Consider the following 26,638-nt stretch of genomic DNA (forward strand, 5'->3'; position numbering starts at 1 on the left):
CTCAGGTGGCAGGATCTCTTTCCCCTTAATCCTGATGTAGATCTTCTCTGGTGGGGAGGGGGGTGCCATATTTTGGGGTCTACCTCAGGCGCCAAAATGTCTTGGGCCTGCCCTGGAGTGGCCAGATGTGCAGAGAGGAAGCTGTATCTCCCAGTTGGCTTTGTATACAGTCCCACTGCACAATGGTGCCAGAATTCATTATTCCAAGAAATCGAACTCTCAGGATGGCACCGAAGTTCATAATTACCAGGTTCATTCAGCCAAGTTTCTAAACCTTGGCTGATACCCAAATTGAGCATCCTTTGCACCAGCCCCATCTCCTGTGAGTTGGGATGGTCATACATTTGTGAGCATGTGTGGTGTTAAACAAATCAGAGCACCGTGAGAGTTAACTAGTTATCCTTCTTAATACTATTTTTGTATCTACCCCTTTGCCCATAAGAAATGAATCCCATGAATTCTCCGAGCTTTATTCATAGCCCCCACTCACACATCAAAAAGTATAAACAAACAAAACAGATTATGCTATAACAAAAAAATTAAAAACTAGTGCAGAGCCTCCAAGTGTCCCTATTTTCCAGGGATGTCCCTGATTTAGAGAAGCCATCCCGGTTTCTGATTTGATCCCAGAATGTCCCACTTTCCCTTAGGATGTCCCTATTTTCATTGGAGAAATTTTGGAGGGTATGGAGTTATTTGACCCCCCGAGCCGTCTGAAGGCATTCCTGTATAGGGAAGGGTTTTTTTTAATGTTAAATGTTTCATTATGTTATTATATATGTTGGAAGCTGCCCAGAATGACTGGGGCAACCCAGTCATAAATAGTAAAATTATCATTATGGAATGAGACGTTCCTATTTTTATCGGAGGAATGTTGGAGGGTATGCTAACGTGGAGCTTGTTTTCCCAAAAATTAAATCTAGTCTTGTTCCTGGTCTTTAGATTTTCCTTCCTGATGGACAATCACGGGAAAACATTTTAAGTGGTTGCTATATAAGGGGCTAACTAAATGATTGGAAACTAATTGTGGAAAGCACTTGGCTTTTCTTTTTTTTACTGGTTGCTGGGTTGATTTTCCTTCCCAAAAACCCTGAATAGGCCTCACGCTGTGCTGCGCACATTGGGAAGATCAGAAATTAGGCCTGAGTTACAGCCTAGGGAGCAGCCAGCTAAGTGCAGTGTGCACAGCAGTGTTCTGGTCCCATGAGGCTGTTTGCATCTGTTGCCATCAAATACTCAAGAAAAAGGAGAAAAATAGCCGCTATATTGTGGGCCTAGTCGGTGCTTTAAAAGAGTAAAGGGTAACTTGGGGGAGATCCCCCTCCCAAGATCTCTTTATCTCTTTATTTCATCCTTTAACAACAAGCACTCAATCTTGCTCGACACATCATCATCATAACTTTACAGAAAATAAACCTTACTGCAGGAAAACAAGCATGCTTTCTTATTGCTGGGGTTTGTAGTGGAACAGCTGCTGAAACGAAGCAGGGCAACTTGCCTTGCTGCCTGCTACACGCTTTGAAATCCCGGTTTTGGGACTTCAAGGCACCACATCACCTGAGGTCATTTGTGATGTCAGGTGACTAACAGATGGCTGGCTCTGTACACCTGGTAAATTTGGATCACAAGGCAGCTCTTGATAAGGATCTGGACCACAGAGCCAAAAGGGTTCCTCGGCTAGAGAGCTCCACCTTTTAATCAGGAAAACCTTTGTTCTTGGGCGTTCCAAAGATGTCCACAGCCTTGATGACAGGGACCAAAAGCTCAGAGCGTGTGAGGCTAGTTCTGTGAAAAAAGCAGTCAGAAAGCATGCAGATGAAGGTGGTTGCGGGTGCGATTGCAGTTGCACATGTCTGCAGGCTCTCCTGAAGAAAATGGAGAACCTCCTTAGAACAATTCTAGGAGGTTAAAGGTCATGGAACTGTAAGACTAAAGGTCCTTAGAAAACCCTGCAACATTTAGAAATATATTTCTGCAAGAGTAAGTGATAGATGAATTTACAGAATGAAACTTTTTAAAATAACCCAGTTTACCAAAAGGTCACCATATCCCGAAGAGTAATCATTTTCATTCTCAAGAACATTTCCATCACAAGCATTTGACATTTTTTTCCTAAAGGTCAGTCATTAACCCTAATATTTTTTCCTAACTCACCCTCATTACCTGCCTTCAGAAAAGAATCAGAAGCCATCTGGGCATTTGAACAGAGATCCCACCACATATATATCTAATATGCATGAGGAAAATGTAAATCAATAGTCATGGTTCCTTCTAGTGCTTTAAAATGCAATGGCTATAAATATTGCTCCTGCTGCATCTCCAGGCCTATGTACTTATGGCTTTTCTTATTTTCTTGGGCTAATGTGGCAACAGAACAGAGCTCTGTGCCGAAATTTAAGCAGGCGATGAAAACGTGGCAGTGAAATGTGAATAAAATGGGTAAAACAGTTAAGCAATAATAGGCGCTATATACAATGTGAACATACTGATCAATAGTTTTAATTATAAGGCACTGACTCTGCTCTTAGCTGTGGAAGGAGACAAGCAAACTGGCACAACGCCATTTTGCACAGTCAGATCAAAGTCATATGCTTTGTTAAAGGCACTGACTCCTTCCCTCACTACATGAAAATGGTTCAGCTCAGGATAAACAACACAATGACCTCCAGATGTGGTGGACTACAACTCCTATCAGCTTCAGCTAGCATGATCAACAGCCAGGGATTGTGGGATCTGAAATTGGACTGTGCACACTCCCTTATCCGAATCTAGCCTGATCCGGTGCTTTGGAGAGGGCCCAATTTGACATGGGAATGATCTGGGGCTGACCCGATGTGATCCAGGCCCCAAATTGGATGCCCTGCATTAATTTAAACCTCAATTATATCTGTGGTCAGGGGGGTGGGTTGAGAATGAGGTGCAGGCAGCTTACCTGCATCTCCTTCTTCCCATCTTCTGACCACATGTTTAATCAGGTTTGAAACCCTGAGTAAACATGAAGCGAGCTGGGACAGGGAGGAGAAGGAGGCCTGATTCTGTTTGGAGTTCATGATTCGACCAGGATGTTTGCGCTCCAAAACATCTGCAGGGCACCACATTTGTTAACTGTTTTTTAATATAACTAAGGCTTTTCAATTTGCTCTGGCTTGTTGCTTATATTTGCCATTTCAGTCCTTCGAGTATATTATACAGACACCCAAATGCACATACTAGTAACAGACCTGGCCTTTGCTTACCGTATCAGTTACTGAAAAATTTTCTATGTAGGGCAGACCTGTGGAATGTGTCAAGTTCTGAAGAGAGGTTGCAGGAGGCTCATGAAAGCTGCAATGTACTCCTGCCTTAGCTGATGGTCAGGAGCATCTTTTTTGAGAAGAAGCGTCGCTTGGGGAGACATTTTTGGTTTGTGCGAAAAACTGTGGGGCTTCAGTGAAATATTCTCAGCGATATCCACTAGGTATGGGTGGATCATTCTGTTTCTGGTCTGCATCAGTTTTGCATGTCTTTATTCTTAAGTTCTTTGTGTACCATTTTTTTTGCATTCATCTGTGGATTGTTTTAGTAAATAAAACACATATGAAAATTCAGTTAATTTCATATTCAAAGGTATACTTTGATACACATTTCACCACAAAACACACATTTAAATGTTTGTTTTATCTCATTGTACATATTTCTAAATATATTTTATCCCCAAACATGTACTTCTTTACACATTTGAAGAAGCATTTTAAACTCATATGTAAAATAGGTATAAAACACAGATTTAGATATGCATTTTATCTTGAAGCAGGTATTTCTAAAATTAAAATTATTTTATCACAAAATATGTGCTTCTTTACACATTTTGATCCAAGAACTGTACACTGCAAAATTCACAGGAGTGTGAAATTTGTTCCAGTCCATGTACTAGTCTAGGAAATGTGTTGGTGTGCTTAAAAATGAAAATCTCCTCCCTCCTTCACAGCCACATATCTGGAAATGGCTACCGAAGGAGGTCTGTCAAGCCATCTCATGAGTGGACCTTAGCCTCCGGGTGAAAACATTTAATACTTTCTAGATGCTGAATACATATATGATAATATCCTGTTGCTGTATATTTATTTATTATACCTTCCATGGTTTTCACAGTTCCGTTAAAAATGCCTTTATGGGTTTTCTCTCACACATTTGGACATTACTGCAGGTACCTTGTGGCAGAATTTGGTGATTGCTAAATTTAACAATTTAGCCAACAAGCAAATAAATACAGTAGTGCAAATAGTCAACTTTTCCCTCCATTTGCTTAACATCCCTGCCCACTGTGCCCTACTTTCTTTCTTTTTTTATAATAATTTTTATTAATTTTCCAACACAGATAAACAATCATATCAAAATTTCCACAAATTTAGTTCTATTTGGACTTCCTTCAGCTTCTCTGACAATCATCCATATTTACCTCTCAGTTACGCATTCCTTCTGTTTATATTGCCATTAAACTTCCCTCCCACTTCTATTTCTTTTTAACAATATATCTCAACTTTCACAGTGCTTCTTGAAACCCCACTAGCGTTGTTTGCACATCATACGTTCTTTTCAGATATTCAACAAATTTTCCCCAGTCCTCGATGAACTTTTGGTCTCGAAGATATCTAATTTTCCCAGTTAGTCTGTCCAGTTCTGCATAGTCTGTCAGCTTCAGTCTCCATTCTTCTACCGTCGGTATTTCCTTTTGTTTCCATTTCTGGGCCAGTAGGATTCTTGCTGCTGTAACTGCATATTGGAAAAGTTTACAGTCCTTTCTTCTTATTTCCTTTCCTGTAATCCCTAAAAGAAAAATCTCTGGTTTCTTTACAAATGTATATTTTAACATCTTTTTCATTTCATTGTATATCATCTCCCAAAATCCCTTCACTTTCTTACACTCCCACCACATGTGATAAAATGTTCCTTCTTTTTCCTTACATTTCCAACATTTATTACACATCTTATACATTTTTGCTAATTTTACCGGTGTGATATACCATCTGTAAAACATTTTCATAACATTTTCTTTTAGTGCCATACAAGCAGTGAATCTTAAGTTCTCCTTCCACAGTTTTTCCCAGCCCTCAAACTGTATATTTTAACCAAAATCTTTGGCCCATTGTACCATTACCGATTTAACTTCCTCATCTTTCGTATTCCATTCCAACAATATTTTGTACATTTTTGACAACATTTTACAATCATTATTTATCACTTCTGTCTGGAACTTTGAATCTTTTTCTACATAACCCCTTTCTTTAATGTCTTTTTTTAAACATTTCATTAACCTGAAAGTAATGCAACCAGTCCTAAACATGTTCTCTAACTTGTTCATATGGCTTTAGTTTCCATTTTCCTCCTTCTCACTGTGCCCTACTTTCAGCAGCTCCTCATACTCGTTTCTGCTACTTATTCCTTGAGAGGTTTTAATATAAATAAGTGGGCATTCAAAATAATCAGCATCATGTAGCGAAGCATCGTGGGTGCAACTATATTCCTTTACGTCTTCTTGGAGCTAATCTCCACAAAAAGTGAGATGCTCAGCTGAAGATTATTATTTAAAAGAAACTGGCTCTATGTGTGAGCAATTAGGAAATTGCAAAAGAGCAACTTGCAATTTTCTTTTTTTAATCAAAAGTTAATAGCTCCATATTTCTAGCAGACAGGACAGACCCAGCTTTGCTTCTCAGATAGCTTTTAGCTGATCTTCCACAATTGAAAGTGGATTTGTTCTTTAAGGACCTGCAGGTCCTTCAGCAGCAGTCAACAGTAGCCTGAGCCCTATATAGTGTGGCAGGTCGGTCCCACTTGCAAGTCCCACCTTCACCAAAAAGTTCTCCTCAGGTTGAAGGGGCACCATAGCTTCAACTTGTGGAAGTGCTACTGGGTCTGGTCCTAAGGGCAATTTCCCTTCTGATTCTGAATCCCCTACCTCATCTATTGAATACCATTATAAAATAATGTTGCTACACAATAATGTTCTTGTACATTATACCATTATACAAATCTGTGGTGTGACTGCATTTGGAACACTGTGCAGAATTCTAGTTGCCTCACCTCCAAAGGCAGGGGTGCCAACTTAGGCCCCAGATCATGGGTGCCCAGCGGCACCGACATATTGTCACGTCATAATGTCACATTACGTGGCCTCCGGAAGTGGTGTCAAAGGTCCTGCGAGGCCTAGGACGCCGATTCCAAGGCCCCGTGAGGCCTCAGACGGGGTCTCAAGGACTTTGTGAGGAACCTGTAACATCACTTCCGGTTCCTTGCAAGAAATCGGAAGTGGCATTGGAGACCCTGTGAGGCCTAGGACACCATGGCTTTCAAGGCCCTGCAAGGCCTAGGACTCTGTGTTCAAGACCTCATGGGGCCTAGGACACTACTTCCAAGGCCCCATGGGGCGTTTCAGATGGGGTCTCACGAGGAACCAGAAGTGGCGTTGGAGGCCCTGTGAGGCCTAGGACGCTACTTCCAAGGCACCCAGAAGTCACGTCCAAGGCACTGCAGAGTGGGTCCCAGGGCCCCCAGAGTTGGCTCAGTATCCCAAGGGATATTGTAGAGTTTGGAAAGGTTCAGAAAAGGGCATCCAAAACAATCAAGGGGATGGGGGAACTCCCGTGAGGAAGGGTTACAGCATTTGGGGCAAATAAGAAGCAACACAAGAGAAGTGCATAAAAGTCTGCATGTTGTGGAGAAAGTGGGTAGAGAAAGGTGATTTCTCCCTCTCTAAAAACATTTGAAGTCATGGACATCCAATGAAACTGAATGTTTGCAGATTCAGGACAGATAAAAGAATGTGCTTCTTCATGCAGTACATAGTTATGTGTGTGACTTCTATGTGACTCACTTCCACAGGAGGCAGGGATGACCTAGATGGCTTTTAAAGAGAATTAGACAATTTATGTAAAAGGGCAGGAAATAAATGCTGTAAATAAATAAAATAACTGCAGTTTGAGTTGCTTGAGAGACTTGTGGTACGTAATAAATATGTTTACGAGACAGGAAGTCAATGAACTAATACTCAAATGAAGCAGAATCTTGTCTGTTGTGTGACATTATTCTTATAGAAAAGTGAGGGGGGCGGACTTTGAGACCAGGGAAATGTTTAGAGCTCAGGGCACTTAGAGTGTGTCTTCCACAAACAAAAGGCATTTTTGGAGAACAAAAACACAAGTAACTGTGAGTGTTGAATTTCAAGTGGATCACTTGATGCTCACCTCATCTCTTGGCATTTATCTTGCAGACAGTAGTTTGCTTTTAGCTCTCAGAGCAGAATGCAGACCTGCCAACCTTCTGCTTTTTCCCACTAGCAATAAATTAGGTGATGCATTAACAGAAGAACAAGAATCCATTTTCACCATTTCTCGAAGATTGGAAGGGAAGCCACCCAAAGGAGTTGAATGTGCTTTGTGGTATGTATGGAAACCGTGAGAGGAAAGTATTTATGAAATGGACACACACTTCATTTGCTGTTTGGTAAGAGCTGAACAAATAAATGGAAAGGGAAAGGTTTCTTCTCTCCATTAAGGAGGGGCAATATTGAGCAGCATTTCCCACCACTGAATTCTACCTGTCATGAAACTACCTGTCTATAAAAGGCAGCCAACTTACTTGCTGGTAGTTCTGAGTTCCAGCACCTCCCATTCAGAAATCACTAGTGCCCCTTCCTCCTGCCCACCTAGCAGTTCGACAGCACCCCTAACTGCAAGTAGATAAATAGGTACTGCTTTCTAGCGGGAAGGTAACGGCGTTTCCGTGTGCTTCGCTGGTGCTGGCTCGCCAGAGCAGCTTCGTCACACTGGCCACGTGACCTGGAAGTGTCTCCGGACAGCGCTGGCCCCCGGCCTCTTGAGTGAGATGGGCGCACAACCCTAGAGTCGGACACGACTGGCCCGTACAGGCAGGGGTACCTTTACCTTTACCTTTAGTGCCCCTTCTAATTTTTCTTTAGTGTGTTGAACTCTCCACATTTCTATACAGTAGTGCCTCGCAAGACGAAATTAATTCGTTCCGCGAGTTGTGTCGTCTTGCGATTTTTTCGTCTTGTGGAGCGCGGATTCGCTGGGTATTAACGGCTTTAAGAAAAAGGAAGCAAACTCGCAAGACGTTTCCGTCTTGCGAAGCAAGCCCATAGGGAAAATTGTCTTGCGAAGCAACGCAAAAAATGAAAAACCCTTTCGTCTTGCGAGGCATTCGTCTTGCGAGGCATTCGTCTTGCGAGGTACCACTGTATTCATATTTCCATCCCAGGTTCTAACAAAACATACAGGAGTGCTCTGGTTCACTGTTCCACTCACTTTGCCATGCTCTATTGCAGAATACTCCATTCCATTTACTTAGTTTTCCTCGCTGCACCCAGCAGTCATCAGTATTCCATGGCAGGCTTTAGTCATCGTCAGGTTGTTTTAGGACTCCCTCTTAGGGTTTATTCTTCTAAAGATTTGTTTTACTTCTGAAAACTTGGAATTGCTCAAAGGCTGCTATGCGTGGCTAGTGCCATTTTGGCTCCATATGCACCTCTGACAGTAATAGCTGTTCGACAGTGGAACAGAGGTGGTGGGATGTCCCTTTTTTGGGAGGTTTTTAAGCAGAGGTTGGATGGCCATTGGTCATGTGTGATCTAGCTGAGATCCCTGCATTACCGGGGGTTGGATTAGATGACCCTTGGGGATCCTTCCAGTTCTATGATTCTATCAAAAAGAGGAGCCCAGGCAGTTTGTGCAGAGTTGTTTAGCAGTGTTGACAAAGGTACAGACCTGCTGCTTAACAGGTTTTAAAAAGCGGCTCAATAATGTACAACGCAGCGAGTTAATAGGCAAAGGATAGTGACAGGTCAGAATATCGAGAATACATCTGGGATTACCCAGCCTGTACTTCACCATTAATTTCCCCTGACAAGGGTTGCTGTGAGATCTTTTGCCTTCCAGTTACTGCCAACTATGTGAGCCCTAGCAGTTTGAGAGGGCAAAGTGATGGCTGCCAACTAACTGTGGCATGGCAAATTAGGGACTAATGAGGAAAGAGGAGTTGACTTTGTTAGTGGGCTGTTTTTGTGTTGTCTGGCAAGCCATCCCTCTGTCATAGAGAAGGAAACTTTTGATTATAATTGGGACAAAATAAATTAAAGAGTCGGGGAGTAAATTGCAAAATAAAGAAAGCAGTGACAATGACCACAGGCAGTTCAACTGCCTGTCATGACCTACCACTGAACAGCCAGTGGAAGAAAGGAGCTTGGCCAGCAGTGATTAGATCAGCTCGGAAGGAAGCCCGAGCTAAGCTGAATTTCAATGCCAGGCAAACTTTGTTTTGCCATCGCCATCAGGCTTGAGGATAATGTTCTCAAAGTGCCAAAATGTTGTCCTGTGCTTAATTCATTCTGAAAATTTAAAATTCTTCATCGGGGTAAAACTTCTCACCAGTATCCTGCAAATATAAACTTTTGTAGTTGTTTTACTTTACTTTACTCACACACCCAATCCCACCTGCCTTTTGGGGTGTTAGACTTTAGGATCACCTGTAATGGGCACAGGCAGGAGCTTATAATTCAGGAGACTAAAATAACAGCCCTGAGCACCCCCACAATTCCCGTTTCCAGCAACATGTCATATACAAACAAATTATATGACATCACAGTTCCGAGAGTTTTCCTAATGTAATAAATGGCCACTCATCTGAGGTCAGGGAAATTCAAATAAATGCAGGTAGATTAATTTGTTCCAAATAACAGCAGAATAGACACAGAGGATAAAAGTCCTATATATTTAGGAAAGCTGCTTGCAGGTTCGCTGTGCATTAGGACAGCTTTTAAGAAACCATGACCATCATGGTTCCTGAAATCAAGAAGCAGGTTGTTGTCTGTGTTTAGGTACAACTGGATGGTATTGAGAGTCAAGATGGTGGACTAGACCTTTCAAAAGTGCACTGGGGTTTTTTTTTTGGGGGGGGAGGTGTCTTAGAATGCCAGGTTACAAGGCTGCTAGTAACAAATAGAAGCATGGGCTTGGATCCTGACTGAGCCCTAACCTCACTTACCTGGAAGTAAGCCCCACTGTATTCAATAGAACTTATATCTGAGTAGACATGGTTAGTTGAACCCATTGAAATTAATGGGACAAGTTAGTAATGAGCAAGTGAAATCCCAGTGATTTCAGCAGGAACAAAGTTCAACTAATAGTCTGGATTCAACCTTGAGTTTATCCACAACCATCCTTTGAATCACATGTTGTGCCCTTTTTGGTTAACTTTTTCATTTGCAAAATCTACAGGGCTCAGTACACCAAGCAATGGTTAGAGATTAGGGACCCATGCAAGGCATGGCTGAGGAGCTGTAAAATGCTGTAAAAGCAGAGCTATAGAAAGGTGGGATAAGACCACCATCAGCACAAACTAAACCATGTTGACCTTACGTCATGTACATTGTTGCTGTTCTCATTGGTTGAGGGAGTTGGGTGTGTTTCACCTGGATAAGAGGAGGCTGAGAGGAGATATGATAGCCATCTTCAATATCGAAAAGGCTGTCACATGGAAGATGGAGCAAGCTGGTTTTCTCCTGCTCTGGAGCGTAAGATCTGTACTGATAAATTCAAGTTACAAGAAAGAAGATTCTTGGCAGAATGACCTTCTGACAGCAAGAGCTGTTTGACAGTGGAATGGGCTCCCTTGGAAGGTGGTGGACTCTCCTTCCTTGGAAGTTTTAAAGCAGAGGTTGGGTGGCCATCTGTTATGCATTATCTAGTTGAGATTCCTGCATTGCAAGAGGTTGGACTAGATTACTATCGGGATCCCACCCGGGATACAATTCTATGATTCTATGAAAGTCTCTCAGACTGAATCAGGATTCCATGGGGCATGTCCACACAAGAAACTTTCTGTGCTGCATTACTGTAAGTGCTAATAGAATTGCTGCAAGTGTATGAAATAGTATCTCTTCCTCCCACCCCTGTCCTTCATACTATGCGGGTTTGTTTTTTACAATGTTCTTCCATGCAGGCTATTATTTCTCACTTGTCCTGGCTCTACAGTTCTCCCAGACTTTCATTTGGGTGATTGGAGATCAGCACATCTGAGGCTCAATAGAAAACTTATACAGACACATCCATGCCTAAAGTTATCTCCTGGGTGTCTATAATATTTTCACAGTAACTAAATGGAAAGTAGATTAAGCTGAAAGTTTCCAAGGCTAAATCTTTGTGCAAAATATACAGAGCTAGGAAAGAAATTACACATCATACCAGGAATTATTCTCCCCAGTGATACTAGAAAACTATTTTTTTCCAGTTCTTGGGGATTAAATTAGACAGCTATTTTGGAATGTATAGCTTTTTTAGCTGCCAGAGTCCATTCTTTTGCTTTGTTTCTTTTTAACTGGTCTGTGTTTTTTCAGTAATTTCTTATTGCTGTCATTTAAATTGTTTAGTTGAATTGTGCTTCTGCAATATGTAAGCCACTTTGTATGACATATGCCCTCCAAAGTGGACTAGAAATGTTTATAAATAAATAAAATGTTGGGATTTGTGCCCCATTTAAACATCAAACTGAAAGAAATAATGTTTAGGTTAGTCATGATGACCAACTTAAGTCCCCTTGATCTACTTGTGATCTAACTCTGTTGGTGACACATGAGAGTCTTAATCTTAGGGTTGTGGGTTCTAGCCCCACATTGGGCAAAAGATTCCTGCATTGCAGGGGGTTGGACTAGATGACCCTCGTGGTCCCTTCTGACTCTACAATTCTATGATTCTATGAAATGTTCCTAATAATGTATACTTTGTTTACTCAGAACCAAGATAAATCCCACTTGGTTCACTGGAACTTAGAAAACATGCTTAAGACTTCAGCCCAACTGTTGCTTTGAACTCTGAGGCATGAATGAATAGACTTTATTTGCATAGCCGACAGGCCATAGCATCAAAGGACAAACACCGACAAAAATAAAACATGGCAGAGATAATAAAATAATAATAATAAAATGTAATAATAATAATAATAAGATCCTAGGCGAGGAATCCGGGTGACGACACTGATGTCATTCAGATAGCAGCTCTCAGTCTCATTGCTCTCTCGATAAATTTGGCAACCTTCTCTGTTGTCAAGCTGTTCTGGTCGGCTAGGAGTGAGTACAATTTGGCTTCACAAGAGAGGCCCGGGATGGCAGATAGGAGCGCCGTGATGGTCTCGTCCCTGAGATTTTTATATAGGGAGCAAGACAAGAGAACGTGTGACACAGTCTCTACGTAGCCAGCTCCACAGGGGCAGAGCTGGTTCTCGAATGCTATTTTTTGATATCTACCTTCAAGAACAGCTGAGGGTAACATATTTAGTCTGGCCAGTAAAGGCCCGTCTGAGTTTTGGAATGGTTAAGGTAGACAAATAAGGTGCCCGAAAATCAAAGTGGGAGGGGGGCAGATATGCGTACCAAGCACTAAATTTCTTAATATAGGCCAGATTATTCAATAAAGATTTTTGCCTTGGGGAGACCCATTTTCAGGAGATGCTGTGCTTGGAGGCCACATGTAAGTAGTTTTTGATGCACTACTTTGAACCACCGACTTCTATGAGCATCTCGTGCTGCTAGAGGTAGTAGTCCAGATGTGTTTAAATTTAAGCGAAGCCAATAGTTGAATGTTCTTAACCAGGTCCGGGTTTCGACGGAGAAGAGGCCAGTCTCCATGGTGCGCATGCTTGAACGGCTAGAATCTACTCTGAGGCAATCTTCACAGGCAGATTATTCATCTTGCTGTGATGTCTTTGCTTAATGCTGGGCATAACTGGATTGGTTACCTAGGCAGCTATATGAAATAATTTAACCCAGCTGCCTTGTGCATGCAAATAAAGCAACCAAGGGCTCTTTGATACACATTTTAAAGACAACTGTGAACAGCAACAGTTCCCAGCCAGTACTTTCCGTGGGTCATGCAACATGTCAGAGCTGCACATGTTCTCAGTAATTAAGGGCTCTTTGAAGACTGCCCCCATTTCACTCTTGTTCTCTAGCATTGATTTTTTTTTTTTTAATAGTCCTCCTAGCAGTGGTGTTGGTGAGAATGCAAAGCTCTGCTACTCTGAAAACTCCTACTCTGCTTTTAAAAGAGCCCTGCCTGGTACTTTGCTAAAGCAACCCATTTTTGCTATTATTATTGCTGTGCATGGTTTTATTGAAATAGTGTTCTAACTCCACATGGTGATTTGGAAGGAGGAGGAGAAGTAATTGCGATTGCCATTATGACAAGGAAGGGGATATATGAAAGGGAGAGGCAATGACAACAACAGGCTAATTTGAAGCAATTCAGTCACAGATACCTAGGCAGGTTCAGCTCCAGGCAAGATAGCCACATCATCATTGCTGGAAAAGACACATCACCCAAAAAGAGAGCAAAATATACATATATGCATACCATTTGCATATGTTAATTATTAGGTATAAATGCAAATGTAGAAGTTATTGTCATTTCGGCATTCATTTATTTCTTTTAAAATATTTACAAACTGTTCCCATTATAAAATCTCAGAGTGGTGTGCAGGATACCTCCCCTCCCCCAGTATAAAATAGACACCATTAATTAATTCACAAGATTTATATACCACTTCATCAAAAGTGATCTCTTAAGTGGTTCACGTAATGCTCTACAATATTCATTACAAGATAACAACAAAAGCAGTATTTGGAAAAGGAGACAAGAAAATTATAATAAATATCAAATACAGTTAAAATTGTTGGGATACTGCCGGGGAGACATAGGCCATCACTGCCTCCACGCCGACTCCAGATGTCCATCGACCTCCCGTAGATACAGTATCAGCAATTAGCGACACCAGAAATAGATTGCCACATTCCTGGGCTGATGCACGCTCTATCAGCAGAATTCACACAGCGAAAGTTGCACTCAGGAGAGTATATTTACAAGTTTATTCAGCGTTGGTCAGAACAAAGAAAAAACATGACTGACTGCTTCGGTCTGCTCAGGCACAGAGAGAGAAACGAAAGCAATAGCAAACATAAACATCCTGTGAACAGGAAATGTGCAGGCTGTGACTCACAAAAGCCTGCTCCCTTTTAAGGTGGAACGGAAATATCCTAAGAAAAATAACAGTATACCAGCAGATGACCAATGAGCCATACTTTTAAAATTCTATAGAAATACAACTCACCACAGCTCTTTGGGGATATGGAAATCTGTTAGAGATTTCTGTTGGAATAAAAAATGGAATGCAAGTTAAATAAATAAATAGCAAGGGAGACTAAGACCAGTGAGGCTGTGTTCCTGCTCAGCCTACAGTCCAGTTGCCAATTGTTAATGCGCAGCTTCAGTGCCCTTCCTGCTGTCCTTTCTTGAGGTTCATTATCTTTAAAGCATGCTTGACAACCATATGTCAGGAGTGCTCTGATGGTGTTTCCTGCTTGGCAGGGGGTTGGACTCGATGGCCCTTGTGGTCTCTTCCAACTCTATGATTCTATGATTCTATGAAAGCAGACATGGACTGGACAGCCCTTCAAATACAGGACAGTTGTCTTTGAAGTAGAACACATAACCACCTTAGCTGCAGCCTGAGGGGTGCCCAGCAAAGTGCCTCTTGTGGCACCCTTCTACTTCAGTAGGATATGACAGGTTTTCTTGACGGTGGTGCCAGCAGCAGCATTTGGATTCAGCTGAGGTGCCACTTAAATTTCCCACAATACCCTGCAATGATTCTAAATTGTGGAGCTTGTGGGAAGTTATAATATTGGTTACCAGCTGTCTGGGGCACATTCAGAGGAGACGTGGGGGAAATTCTGGGACCTGAGAGGTCCAAGTGCTTGTGTTGGCCATATAAATAGGCCTTGGTTCAGATGACAATGAGGACTAAGCAGACCTCAAGAATCACCTTCTTCCATATAAACTTGGTGAGAAAATTAGCTCAAGAATTGAGGCTTGCTGACTAACCTACCACCTCAATCATCTCAGGTGTGACTGTGTGCCAAGCCTAGTTGAATTCAGCTCCTAGATGGTTGTATGCAGACATCTGAAAATATGCTGATATCTACTTCACTGCCACATTAGAGAGCCATGAGTTCACAGACACCCGTTATGTGGGTGAAGGAAGCCTAGGTAGTGCCAATCAAGGTAGATAAGGGGTGGAGCTGGAAACTAGCTTTAAATGTCAGCTTCAAGGACAGTTGGTGCAGGGGTGGGAACAAAGGGTGAGGAAAGGAAACAGCTGGAAGAATAGAAGGAAAGGAGCAAAAAGGAACACATTTGGAAAAAGCTACCTCTGCTGTCTTTATCACTTTTTTTTCCTTCTTTTAAAATATATTTATTAAGGTTCTTTTAAAAAATAGTTTTATAATTGCACAAAACAGCACTTTCAGTTACGTATTGAAAAAAAAAAGACAAACTAAACACCCCCTTCCCCCTTGTCTCTGGTATTTCTGAGGGTATTTCCACCTCATCAAAAAGCGACTCTGCATATTCGGAGCATTTATCACTGCATAGAGCGCCAAACTACACTTTAACCTAAAGCTGATTGCAATGAGAGTCCAAGAGACCATTTTCCATTGCAAAGCACTTTCAGAAGGGATGACCTTGCAGAGGAGAAGTGGAAGGTTTGAGTACTGTTCCTTTTAATCTCATACAACTCTAATAATAGAACCCTTCTTCCTGACATCTATTTTGCTATGCTTTTTTGGGGGGGTATGGAGTATTCATTCATCCCCATCTGCAGTCTGAAGTGGTGCAGTCTAGACACGGGTTTAACCCCAATCTGCTGTTAGTGAGCATGGGCTACCTGGAGTGTGTGCATTATGCAATCGCTAGTCAAGTGCTAGGGGCTACCTAATGGAGTCACTCCAAAATGGATCACTGTGTCACTTTCCAACTTATGCATTTTCTAAAAACTAACCCACCTGTAACCTTTCCTAGCCAGAAAAAAAAAATCAATAAGAACCCTAGAAGAAAAAAAATCAATGGCGTTCACATTGTTATCTAGTTAGAGTACGGGGGAGAGAAAAGAGCTATCAAGGCTTTTCACTTTGGCAATTCCGAGCAGAAGGTGGGAGGTGATAGAGAAAGTATGTTATATATAACTCCCTGCCATGAGTTAGCAATGATGGATGAATAGAACATCCAGTATGTACATCTAAATAACAGTGCCGGCTCAGACATTTGTAATTTGCTGCCTGAGCGGCTTATAGTTTGGTGAGAGCAAAATGATTCCTCTCCTTTGTTCTAGAAAATATTGGCTATGCCCTTCGCAGAAAAGCACTGGGCCTTTCTAAAAGTCAGAGAGAAATAAAAGCCCAGAGGGAGCAAATGTAAAATGTATGTTCCAGTGTTTTTACAAGATGTCTTTTGTAAGCATTAGCTAAGCGCTCTTGCACTTAAGTAGCAAAGACTGCTATGTAAAAATTTCTTAGGACATAGAGGTTGCCATTTGGGGAAGAAAAGAAAACGAGGAAGTTTTATGCACAGGGTACTAGTCCTCCCAGCATGTCCACAGCACTTCCCAGGTGGAGATCACCCCAGGGCACCCTTCTCCAGTCTTGTACCCTTCAGATATTTTTGGACTACAACTCCCATCAGCCCCTGCTGACACTGGGGAATGTGCGCCAACCATTACATGGAACTTAGAATATTTTTATCTCATCTTTAGGGTCGCATATGGACCACAGACCGACATCATGAACATCAAGGCCAACCCAGCGTGAGCTAAAGCAGCCTACAATACAATCACCTCCACCAGCACTACAACAACATAAAAGAAGAAACAGAATCAAAACTTTACCAAATAGGGTTGGGACATAAAAATAAGGGGGACAGGGAACTGCCTGAAAGAGCAGAAGAAGAAGCAACAATCCTTCAAATTCAATTAATGAGAGGGCCGGTTGGGTGTCAGAGAAGAGGGAGTTCTGTAATCTGGGTGCCACCAGAGAGACGTTACTGTGCTCAGTGGGTATTCAGTGGCATGAAGTGAAATGCTCAGATCAAACACAGAAAATCAGCTTTCCTGAAGTCAGAATTTGCAGGATTATATTGAAACCTTAGAATTTAGCTCTGTTTTTGAGCTTCTGTTTAAACAAAAAAAGAGGGGGGGGAGCCCTATGAAATCATACACTTAGCTAAAAGCAAGGGGGGCTTGGAAGCTTTATCTCGCATGAACAAAAGCAATAAGATTGCCCTCACAGAAACAGAGCTTAAGAGACAAAGTAATTAAGAAATTAAGCTAATCTAGCAATGGTAATACCCTTTGCTGAGTAAGGAAATTTCAGAAAGAACAATATACAGTACCCATCACATAATGCCATCCCAGAATGAACAGAAAGGATTTGCAGGGAACTAGTTTGCAGCGGATTATGAAAACTTCTTTTTCATTCTTGGCCGGGGGGGGGGGGCGGAGACGTTATTACTTTATAATAAGGTAGAAGGGGCTGTTGGAAGCTTTTAGCTGAACAATTCCCTAGAGGTTGATGCCAGTTTTTATTGCGCATATAAAGATGTTCCTCAAAACAAGGAGAATAGCAATATTACAGCCCTGCTTTCTTGCAGTTTCTTCTTTTAAAAGTTTCTCTGGAAAAGAAATGGAATAGGCTGTAAAACCTGTCGAAGTTAACCGCTTCTATTTCATTATCAGGGGTTTAGAGATGGTATTGTTGTTAAAGAGATTAGCTAGCTCTTGGTTTGTAGCTCAGAAAGAAAGAAAGAAAGAAATGAGCTTTCAGGAGCACGGCTGATAAGGGCCAAATTCAGACACCACAGAAATGCCAGGCACACTACCTGAAATCAGTTTATAGTCTCTTTATCGCGTTGATAAACAGTGTGTCAGGAAGTATCTATGGGGGACAAAGTGCAGGAAGGTTTGATGTATCCTCAGGGCTTGTGGGAATCAGAATGGTAGAGTTGGAAGGGTTCCCGAGGGTCATCTAGTCCAACCCTTCAATGCAGGAATCTCAACTAGATCATACTTGGCAGGTGGCCATTCAACCTCTGCTTAAAATCCTCCCAGAAAGGAGAGTCTGCCACCTTTCATAGGAACCTGTTCCATTGTCAAACAGCTCTTAGTGTCAGAAAGTTATTCCTGAAGTTTCGCCAGCATCTCCTTTCTTGTAACTTGCTTTGGGTCTATTGGATTGGGTCCTAGCCTCCAGAACAGGAGAAAACAAGCTTGCTCCATCCTTTACATGACAGCCCTTTAGAAGGCTATCCTATCTCCACTCCTCTTATCCAGGCTAAACATACCCAATTCCCTCAACCATTCATCATAAGTTTTGGTTTCCAGACCCTTCATCTTCTTGGTCATCCTCCTCTGCACACAGTCCAGCTTGTCAATATTCTTCTTAAATTATGGCACCCAGAACTGGACACAGTATTCTAAGTGTGGTCTAACCAAGACGGAATAGAGCAGTACCATTATTTCCCTTGATCAGGACACTATACTTCTGTTGATGCAGCGTAGAATAGCATTAGCTTTTTTGCTGCTTCATCTCACTGTTGACTCATGCTAAGCTTGTGGTCTACTAAGACCCACTAGATCCGTTTTACATGTACTACTGGAAAGCCAGGTGTTACCCATCTTATATTTGTGCAGCTGGTTCTTCCTGCCTAAGTGCGTGTATGAAATATTATACACTTGTCGAGTTGTACAGTTCACATATTGCACACACAGGTACACAGGCAGTACAAATTGGACGTGATATGTGAATAACTGTACAAGTGTTTGTTAACGACTCTGAGTTATCTCCAAGGCAATTTAGAGAAATGTAGATGCTCATAAGTTCCACTGAATACAATGGGTTTCAGGTACACAATTGAAGCTCTTGAATAATGCTTTTTGAGCTGAGTTGCAACCACATATTTTCTGCAAGGAAGGTCTAGATGGTAAACCTCCTGTCTGATCTTCACATTCCGCTTTGCTTGTGAGCTTCACAAGATTTTATAGGGCTTCTCAAATACAAAAAAATATCATCCACACCGGAAACTAGATGTCAGGGAGAAGAGTTCTAGCTGGAAGCATCTACCCAGCCACTGTGGGAATTAAGATGGTATATTAGATGGACCTTTGACCCGGTCTGTTCTTGGCTTCTCCTTTCTATATGGAGCAATGTTTATAAATGTAAGAGTCATAGCAAACTGTGAGCCCCCACATGCACTTTAAAGATGTGTATTTCTCAGGGAGAAATAGGCTTAATAAAAATAAATGCCATTATTCACAATGTTGAAATAGCCATTTTTTATCTGTATGTGTCTGAAGTTTTGGTATTGTTGGTATAATAGATTGATTAACTTAAATGTTAGTATTTCCCATTATCTCAAGGCTGATCATGAGGACAATATTCTCTCTGTTTTAATTACTCAGCAGAGTCAACAGAAGTGTAGGACTGTTTATCTTTTTCCCTGCCCTTTCATCAGAGAGATTTCTTAGCTCCCTAAATTAAATATCATTTTTGCTAGTGAGAACACCAATAGAGGAGAAATACACCCTCTTTGCACATAAACACATTCATCCACATCAGATACTTGTCCCATTTTTTCTTCGACTGTGCAGTAGTTATTATCTTTTAGTGTCAATACTGTGTACATTTTAGAGGATAAACGATCTGTTCACACTTACTCCTATGAATGAAGTTAAAGATCTAGACAGAACGACTTAATATCCTGCCTTCATAATACTGTTTGATCTGGAGATACAGACTATGTGGAAGCTTTCTATCTAACATGTTATCACTTATCTCTTAGAATAACTTCAGTTCCAAAGGGCTGGATAAGCTGAGTGATTTTAGCACTGATTCATAACAAACAGTCGCTTGGGATGCACTTAAGGAAAACGAGGTGATGTGCATTCCAATGACCCAGGTTGCAGAGTGACTTCACAATGGTTCCTGTAACATCTGAGTCAATGGATGACCACCTAATGAAAAGCATCCTTTTATACAGGGACAGTAAGCATCAGTTTTTCCATGAATGCATATGACCAGGCCAAACCATGTCTGATTTCATCTTCTGGGATATACTCTGTGGTCTTAGTCTTGGATAACACCTGGAGTGGACTTGCTAGGAATTAGTCAGGGTCACTCTGATCAAAAACAAAATTCAGTTCCAGGACCCCTACTTATAAGGAAGTCCGGGGTCCCCCCCCCGACTTACCTCCTGAAGTGGTATGATACTGCTATAAATGTGCAGCACAGACGTGAGCAGTGTTCCCCGTCAGAGGGATAATTGGAGGCACAATCTACTGGTTGTTCTCACAATCCCTCTTCAGACCTTCCTGCTCAGATCTGGGCCAGATCACATGGTGTCTCACATCCACCACACATACAAATTCAGAACACTCAGAGAGAACTTTGTGATTCTGCTGTGGAAACAACCAGCACAGCAATTGTGTTTGTCATGTGAAGTGTGGAGCTACCCTTCTGTAAAGAGATATCAGTTCGGCATTGAAATCTCAGGTGGTTGAAAGTTACAATGAAATGGGCATTTCCAGGCATTGAGAGAAGACAGGGCATCTTTGTGAAACAAAAAGCAGTGCAAGATGCCCCCCACAATGAGAGACACCTGAAAGGCATTGCCTCTCAAGTTTCTTTTGCAGAAGAATTAGTGCAGCTTTGTTAGTTCTATTTAACAGTTAAACGTAAAGAATGTATGCTGTGATGAATAATTGAAAACAAACAGCCTCCACTTTTGTGCAACAGATGATTTGTAAAGAACAAAGGTGCTCCTGTGAAAGCATGAATAATGCCAAAACTCCTCTAGTGTTGTCAGAGAAAATAAAAGGAATGAAAAGTTTCCGGATCTCTGGCAAGATTTTGATGAAGTAAACTTTTTCTTACCAGCCTTTGCAAACTTCGTGGCCTCCATCAGCCACAGGCAGCCACCAATGGATGACTGGAGTTGAAAGTTCAAAGCATCTGGGGGAGCCTGGAGCAGAGCATATCATGACAGAAGTAGCACTGTGTAACTAAAAGTTCAAAGGTGATAAAAGCCCCCAGGCCTGTTATACACATGTATACAGTCATACCTCATGTTACGTTTGCTTCAGGTTGAGCATTTTCAGGTGGCGTCCTGCAGCGACCCGGAAGTACCAGAACAGGTTACTTCTGGGTTTCGCCACTCGTGCATGTGCAGACGCGCAAAATGATGTCACACGCATGCGCAGAAGCGTTGAATCGTGACCCGCGCCTGCACAGACGTGGGTTGCGTTCTTTTCAGGTTGTGAATGGGCCTCCGGAACCAGAGGTACCACTGTACTGTGTTGGGCACTGATGCAGCAAAATGCTGAGCCCCCCATTCTATGTGTGTCTAATTTGTGGCCCTCTCCCCACCAATGCAAGAGTGGATGGCATAGAGGGGCAGATGTTGGCCTCCCCCCCCCCCCGGAAAACAAAGCTGCTTCCACTTAGTAGGGCAGTGGGGGAAGGCTGACAATGAAGTCACAAGATTGGCTCTACCAAAGCAGCAGCACTGCCCCTCCTGCCCAGATGTAGTTGGACTCCAATTCTCACCATCTTGGTTGGGCCTAATGGAGCTAAAGTCCCAAAACGTCTGGAGGGCCATAGATTATCCACCTCTGCACTATATAGTGGCCAATACAGGACATGTTCAGTCCCAAACAGATGATCAGTGAAGGCACCAAACCCTCTGCTCCCCACCCCACCTTCCAAAGAGTCGACCACCACTTTTGACTGGGCTCTGTCTGTACAGTTCTGATTTTCTTTTCCACATCTCATGCAAGTATTACTTTTTTATCTGCAGCAAGAAACAAGGTTATAGAAGGCTTAAAATGCACAGACCTTAGCTGGATTGGAATATCAAGTGGATGTTTGCACTGACTGGCAGAAATAACATATAGTTAATCTAATCAAGGCTTGCTGTCAGATACAATTGATCGGTGGTGGTTATTTATGCCAACGTTCAATAGCTTTTAAATACATATTAGGCATAATTAACATATATAATTATTGCCACTCTGCCAGGCCATACAATATCTCCCAAAGCAAAGGAAGTTTCCTAGAACACCCAGAATAATAAAATTATAGATTTGGAAGGCACCCTCTCCAGGGTCATTGCACTGCAATGCAGGAATCTCAATTAAAGCATCCATGACAGATGGCCATCCAAACTCTGCTTAAAAACCTCCAAGGAAGGAGAGTCCACAACCTTCCAAGGGAATCTGTTCCACTATAACAGCTCTTACCATTAGAAGGTTCTTCTGGAGAAAACAAGCTCGCTCCATCTTCCATGTAATAGCCCTTTAGATATTTGAAGATGGCTATCATATCTCCTCTCAGTCTCCTCTTTTTCCAAGGTAAACATACCCAACTAAACCTACCCATCTCTGTTCCTCATAAGGCTTGTTGAGCAGAGCACCATTCATTGGATGTGGGCACTTTTTGCCAGCCCCCCTTCCCTGAAACCCCCATCCACTTCCCTAGAAAGGTTGTGGGGACAGCTCTGAACCATGTAGGACAATCTCTTGCAATCATATCTGTAATGGTTTTAACCGGATTTTTAAAAATATACACAGTGTTTTTAAACTGCTTTCATAGATGCAGTTGCTTTAGATAATTTTTTATGGTATTGTGGCATTGCTTTGAGCAGCTTCATAAGACACAACTGATAGGTGGATGAGATAAACAAACAAACTTGGAAGACACACACAGACATCCTTGATGTTTTGAACTATAGTTCCTCTGATCCCAAATCAGTGTCACCTTGTTGAGTCATCTTGATCCTTTTTTCTTTTGTATAAAGTGACTGACAAATGTAGTATTTAATCACCACCACCATGGACTTTGCTGGTTTGGGGTGATGTGAGGACAGAGAGGAGTGAGGGAAGAGGTGAATATTCCCAACCTCTTCTGCCAGTGGGAGCCTCTGCTGTATCAAAGGCCTCCTAACAAATGGAAGGAGACCTTCCGCTTAGAGAAAGGCAACTCAGGAGCTAAACAATAGTTCTTGTCCTATATCAAAGTCCCAACAAAAAAAGATGGGGCGGGGGGCAAAAGAAAGCACCGAGACTCATAATGCCTGCCTACAGCCTTACAATCTCACTAATAAAGTGTGCCAGGGTCCTATTAGCCTGTGTGGTTAGTGTCTGACTTGGACCTTGGAGACCAGGGTTCAATATCCTACTCAGACATGAAGCTCAATGGATGACTTTGGGCCAGTCACTTTCTCTTTGCAGGGCCGACTCGTCAAAGAGGCAGACTGAGGCAGCTACCTCAGGTGGCAGAATCCAAAGGGCGCCTCCGTGGACACACCACTGCAGCTGCCGGAGAAATGAGGAAAAGTGGATGTAGCAGCTTCCGGATTCTAGCAAGATCTTGTGAGAGCCTCTGTGTAATTTTGCAGGGCTCTCACAGGATCTTGCCACGGTCCATACGACATGAGTAAGTGAGTCTTTGGTGGAGGCCGCAAGGAGGGACAGGCGGGTGCATTGTGGTGTGTGTGCAGGGCAGCATGTTCCCATCTTGCCTCAGGCGGCAACGATGGAACAGGCCTCACCTACCTTACAGGGTTGCTTTGAGGGAATGACCATCTATGCTGCCCGGAGTTACTTGGAGGAAAAGTAGCATGTAAATGTAGTACATAAACAAATAATACAGTATTTAAAATCAGTCACTCAGCCAGAGAGGTACCTTGCCATGAAGTTGAAAAGGACAGGGTTTGGAATGCAGCTTTCTCCTCCTAACAGTTTGGATAAAAACACAAACTAAGTGTTTCATCTAGTGAATTCCTTGAAACCTGCAAGAATTTGCTCATATCCTGATCTGAAGGCATGTCATATGGACCGTGTGATTCACTAATGAAACACCTTTTCCTTTGTAACTTTATTGCTGCTCTAATAATTAATCTTCTGGATGGGTTACATAGCAACAGACAGTAATTTTTATGTTGTTATTGTAAAGCTCATCAGCCAGCGTTATTTTTCTAGGAAAGGAGGTGCCAGAACTCATCATGAACACCTCCCTTGTTCTCTTATAATGGCAATGGCGCCCATTTGAGAGATTCCAGAACTGAGTTCTGGTGAGTTCTGGCTGAAAAAAAGCCCTGCTCATCACCCACATTTAGACATTTTGATAAAGTTGCCATAATGCTTCACAGTATAAAAATTTTCACCAAAGAGGAAGATGTGTTGCCTTTGCACTTTATCCTTCTGTTGCTTTCTGTAGCATTTCTGTGTAGGTCACCCTACTCTGCCATATTGGCCACACAGCTAAGATCTGCTTACCACTGACACATAAAATGTCTCATTCACCATTTAAGACACAATGCCTGGCTTGACCTTCTAGAACAGGGGTTAGCAAACTTACCATTCCTTGGGCCGGTGTCTCCAGTGCTGATTGTGCGGCGGGCCAGAGGATGGGGAAGCGTGTGCCCATACGCGTGTGCACACGCTATTTCCGGCGACTTCCGAGTTAGAGGAGCATCAGAAATAGCTTGTGTGCATGTGCATGGGCCTCCTCCGACCCGGATGTGCACCGGAAATAACGCTTGCACATGCACAAATAATGCTTGTGCATGCACATAAGCTATTTCCAGTGCTCCTCTGACCCAGACGTGGGCAGCAGCGCAGCGTCAGTAAGAGCAGGTGGTGGCAGCGGGTTGTCGCGGGCTGGATAAATGAGTCCCTCAGGCCTTATCCGGCCCATGGGCCTTAGTTTGGGGTTCTCTGTTCTAGAAGTTGCACCTAAACAGCTGCAAATATAACATTTTAAGTGTGTTTTAAGTGCATTATACAAATGTGAAACTAGATGGCAATGGTGAGCTTATGGCAAATTCAATATATATATATTTAAACATTTAAAAAAGCATTTTCACAGCATTTTTATGTGTCTAGATTCCACCCTACACTTACTTGAATGGTGAGTACCCACACCTGATATCATTCTCAAAGGAGTAAACATATTGTGATGTATTGTTTGACTACTGTGGTTATTGATGCTGTGGTCCCCCCCCCCCCAATACAAACTGTTTTGGCTATTATGTTAAGATAAAAAGTGGGGTGTGAACTAAAAAAAAAGGCTTATAAACCTTAAAATTCTTTTGTTTATAAAATGACACCCGTTGAACTAATAAACTGAAAAGTTGCATGCATGATTTACCTGATATCTGCAAATTTCAAACGGATCTGATAAAAACGGTTGCAGGTACAGCAAATTAAGTGTGCTGAAAAGAAATGCACTTAGTTTACCACTCCCCCAAGTTTTTGAAGAGGTGTATAAACTACTGGCATAAAGTACTAGTGTACATTATTTAGGCGTGTTGAGGAAAGTGATTCTTTATTGGTTTGCAAACTTCTGAGCGGAGGTTCAAAAGTTATTGTGGCTTTTCTGCCTCATTAAAGCCCATGCCAACAACTACTGGCAAAATAAGGGTCTCTAGGCAGTGATCAAAATTTGATGTGAGAATTCTGTCAGTACAGCAGTGCAGCTGCATGGGACGCGGGTGGCTCTGTGGTCTATAGACGGCTGGGGCTGGATAAGTCCATACCTTCTAACATATCTCCGATGAAAATAAGGACATCCTAAGGAAAATTGGGACATTCTGGGATCAAATCAGAAACTGGGACGGCTTCTCTAAATCAGGAACATCCCTGGAAAATAGGGACACTTGGAGGGTCTGTAATGCTACTTCCTCTGTGAGCTGCCAGCCTTCAGAAAGTTTCAAAGGGAGGCTGCAGTATGAAGCAGCTGAGTTGGAAATAATTTGCAATCTTGGCACTATGAAACTCTCATCCAGTAGACACTGGGAGTGGCTAGCTCATTACAGAAGGTAATTGTTCTTGAAGTCTTTGATTACACTATTCATCTCACTATTCTTATTCATCACCAGCAATTGCTAATTGTGAGCAGGTCACATCTACTTTGACTGGATCTTGTATTCCTTTAAATGGATCTTGCATTCATGTGTGCTTTGCATAGTAACATGATCCAAAACTACTGCTTCCTCTTGCATTGCTTCATCATACGATGAGGCTGCCTTCACCCCACACATCCCTTTGAGGTTTGTCAGAACACCTGTCCAGGAGGTGCACTGGGGATCTCCACCAGGGATGTGCGGGGTGAAGCATCTTTGCCCCACACATCCCTTTGACGATCAGCAGCTACCGTCATGACACTGAGTCATGACATCATGCCACACAGCCATGACATTATGGGGCAGGGCACACTGGGCAGCCACAGTGTGGGGCCCAAGTTGGTGCCCCTGCCCCAGAGCCAACACATCACAAGGGGCTGGGCCTCAATGCTAGCAGGCTCTCCTCCTCCTCACACACTCCCCAGCAGATGCTATGAGCTGCCCAATGGAGGAGACCAGCAGCAGAGGGCACAGAGAGGCCACAGGATGCTCTGTTGCTGCCACTTGGACAAGTGCTGGCTCATCTTCCTCCATGAGCTTGGAGGCAGCAGCACTGGCAGGGGAAATAGGGACATTCCAGGATCAAATTTGAAGTTACGATGGCTTTCATATTTCCAGGACTGTCCCTGGGAAATCGGGACACTTGTAGGGTATGTCCCTGTGTAACCAGGAATAAAGTGACATGAATGCTTGGACTGGAGAGTCTTGTTAGCTTTGAACATGGCCCAGAACAGATTATGCAAATGTATAATAGGCCCCAAGGTTTGGTCTGATAGGATACAATTGTGGTGTTGCTTTTTTTGTAG

The 26,638-nt window shown here is 42.5% G+C and overlaps 1 protein-coding gene across 1 annotated transcript in view; it reads right to left on the bottom strand.

Moving 5' to 3' along the window:
* LOC310843240 (cilia- and flagella-associated protein 337-like) overlaps positions 1-26,638 on the bottom strand; it is a 1,288,916-nt gene that overhangs the window by 197,053 nt on the left and 1,065,225 nt on the right. The window contains exon 32 of the mRNA XM_083736208.1: positions 4,313-4,903. The gene's annotated coding sequence lies outside the window, so the exon portion shown is untranslated. The remainder of the gene's footprint in view (positions 1-4,312; positions 4,904-26,638) is intronic.

This window comes from Podarcis gaigeae, assembly GCF_964106915.1.
Source record: "Podarcis gaigeae genome assembly, chromosome: 4".
NCBI classification, from domain to species: Eukaryota; Metazoa; Chordata; class Lepidosauria; order Squamata; family Lacertidae; genus Podarcis; species Podarcis gaigeae.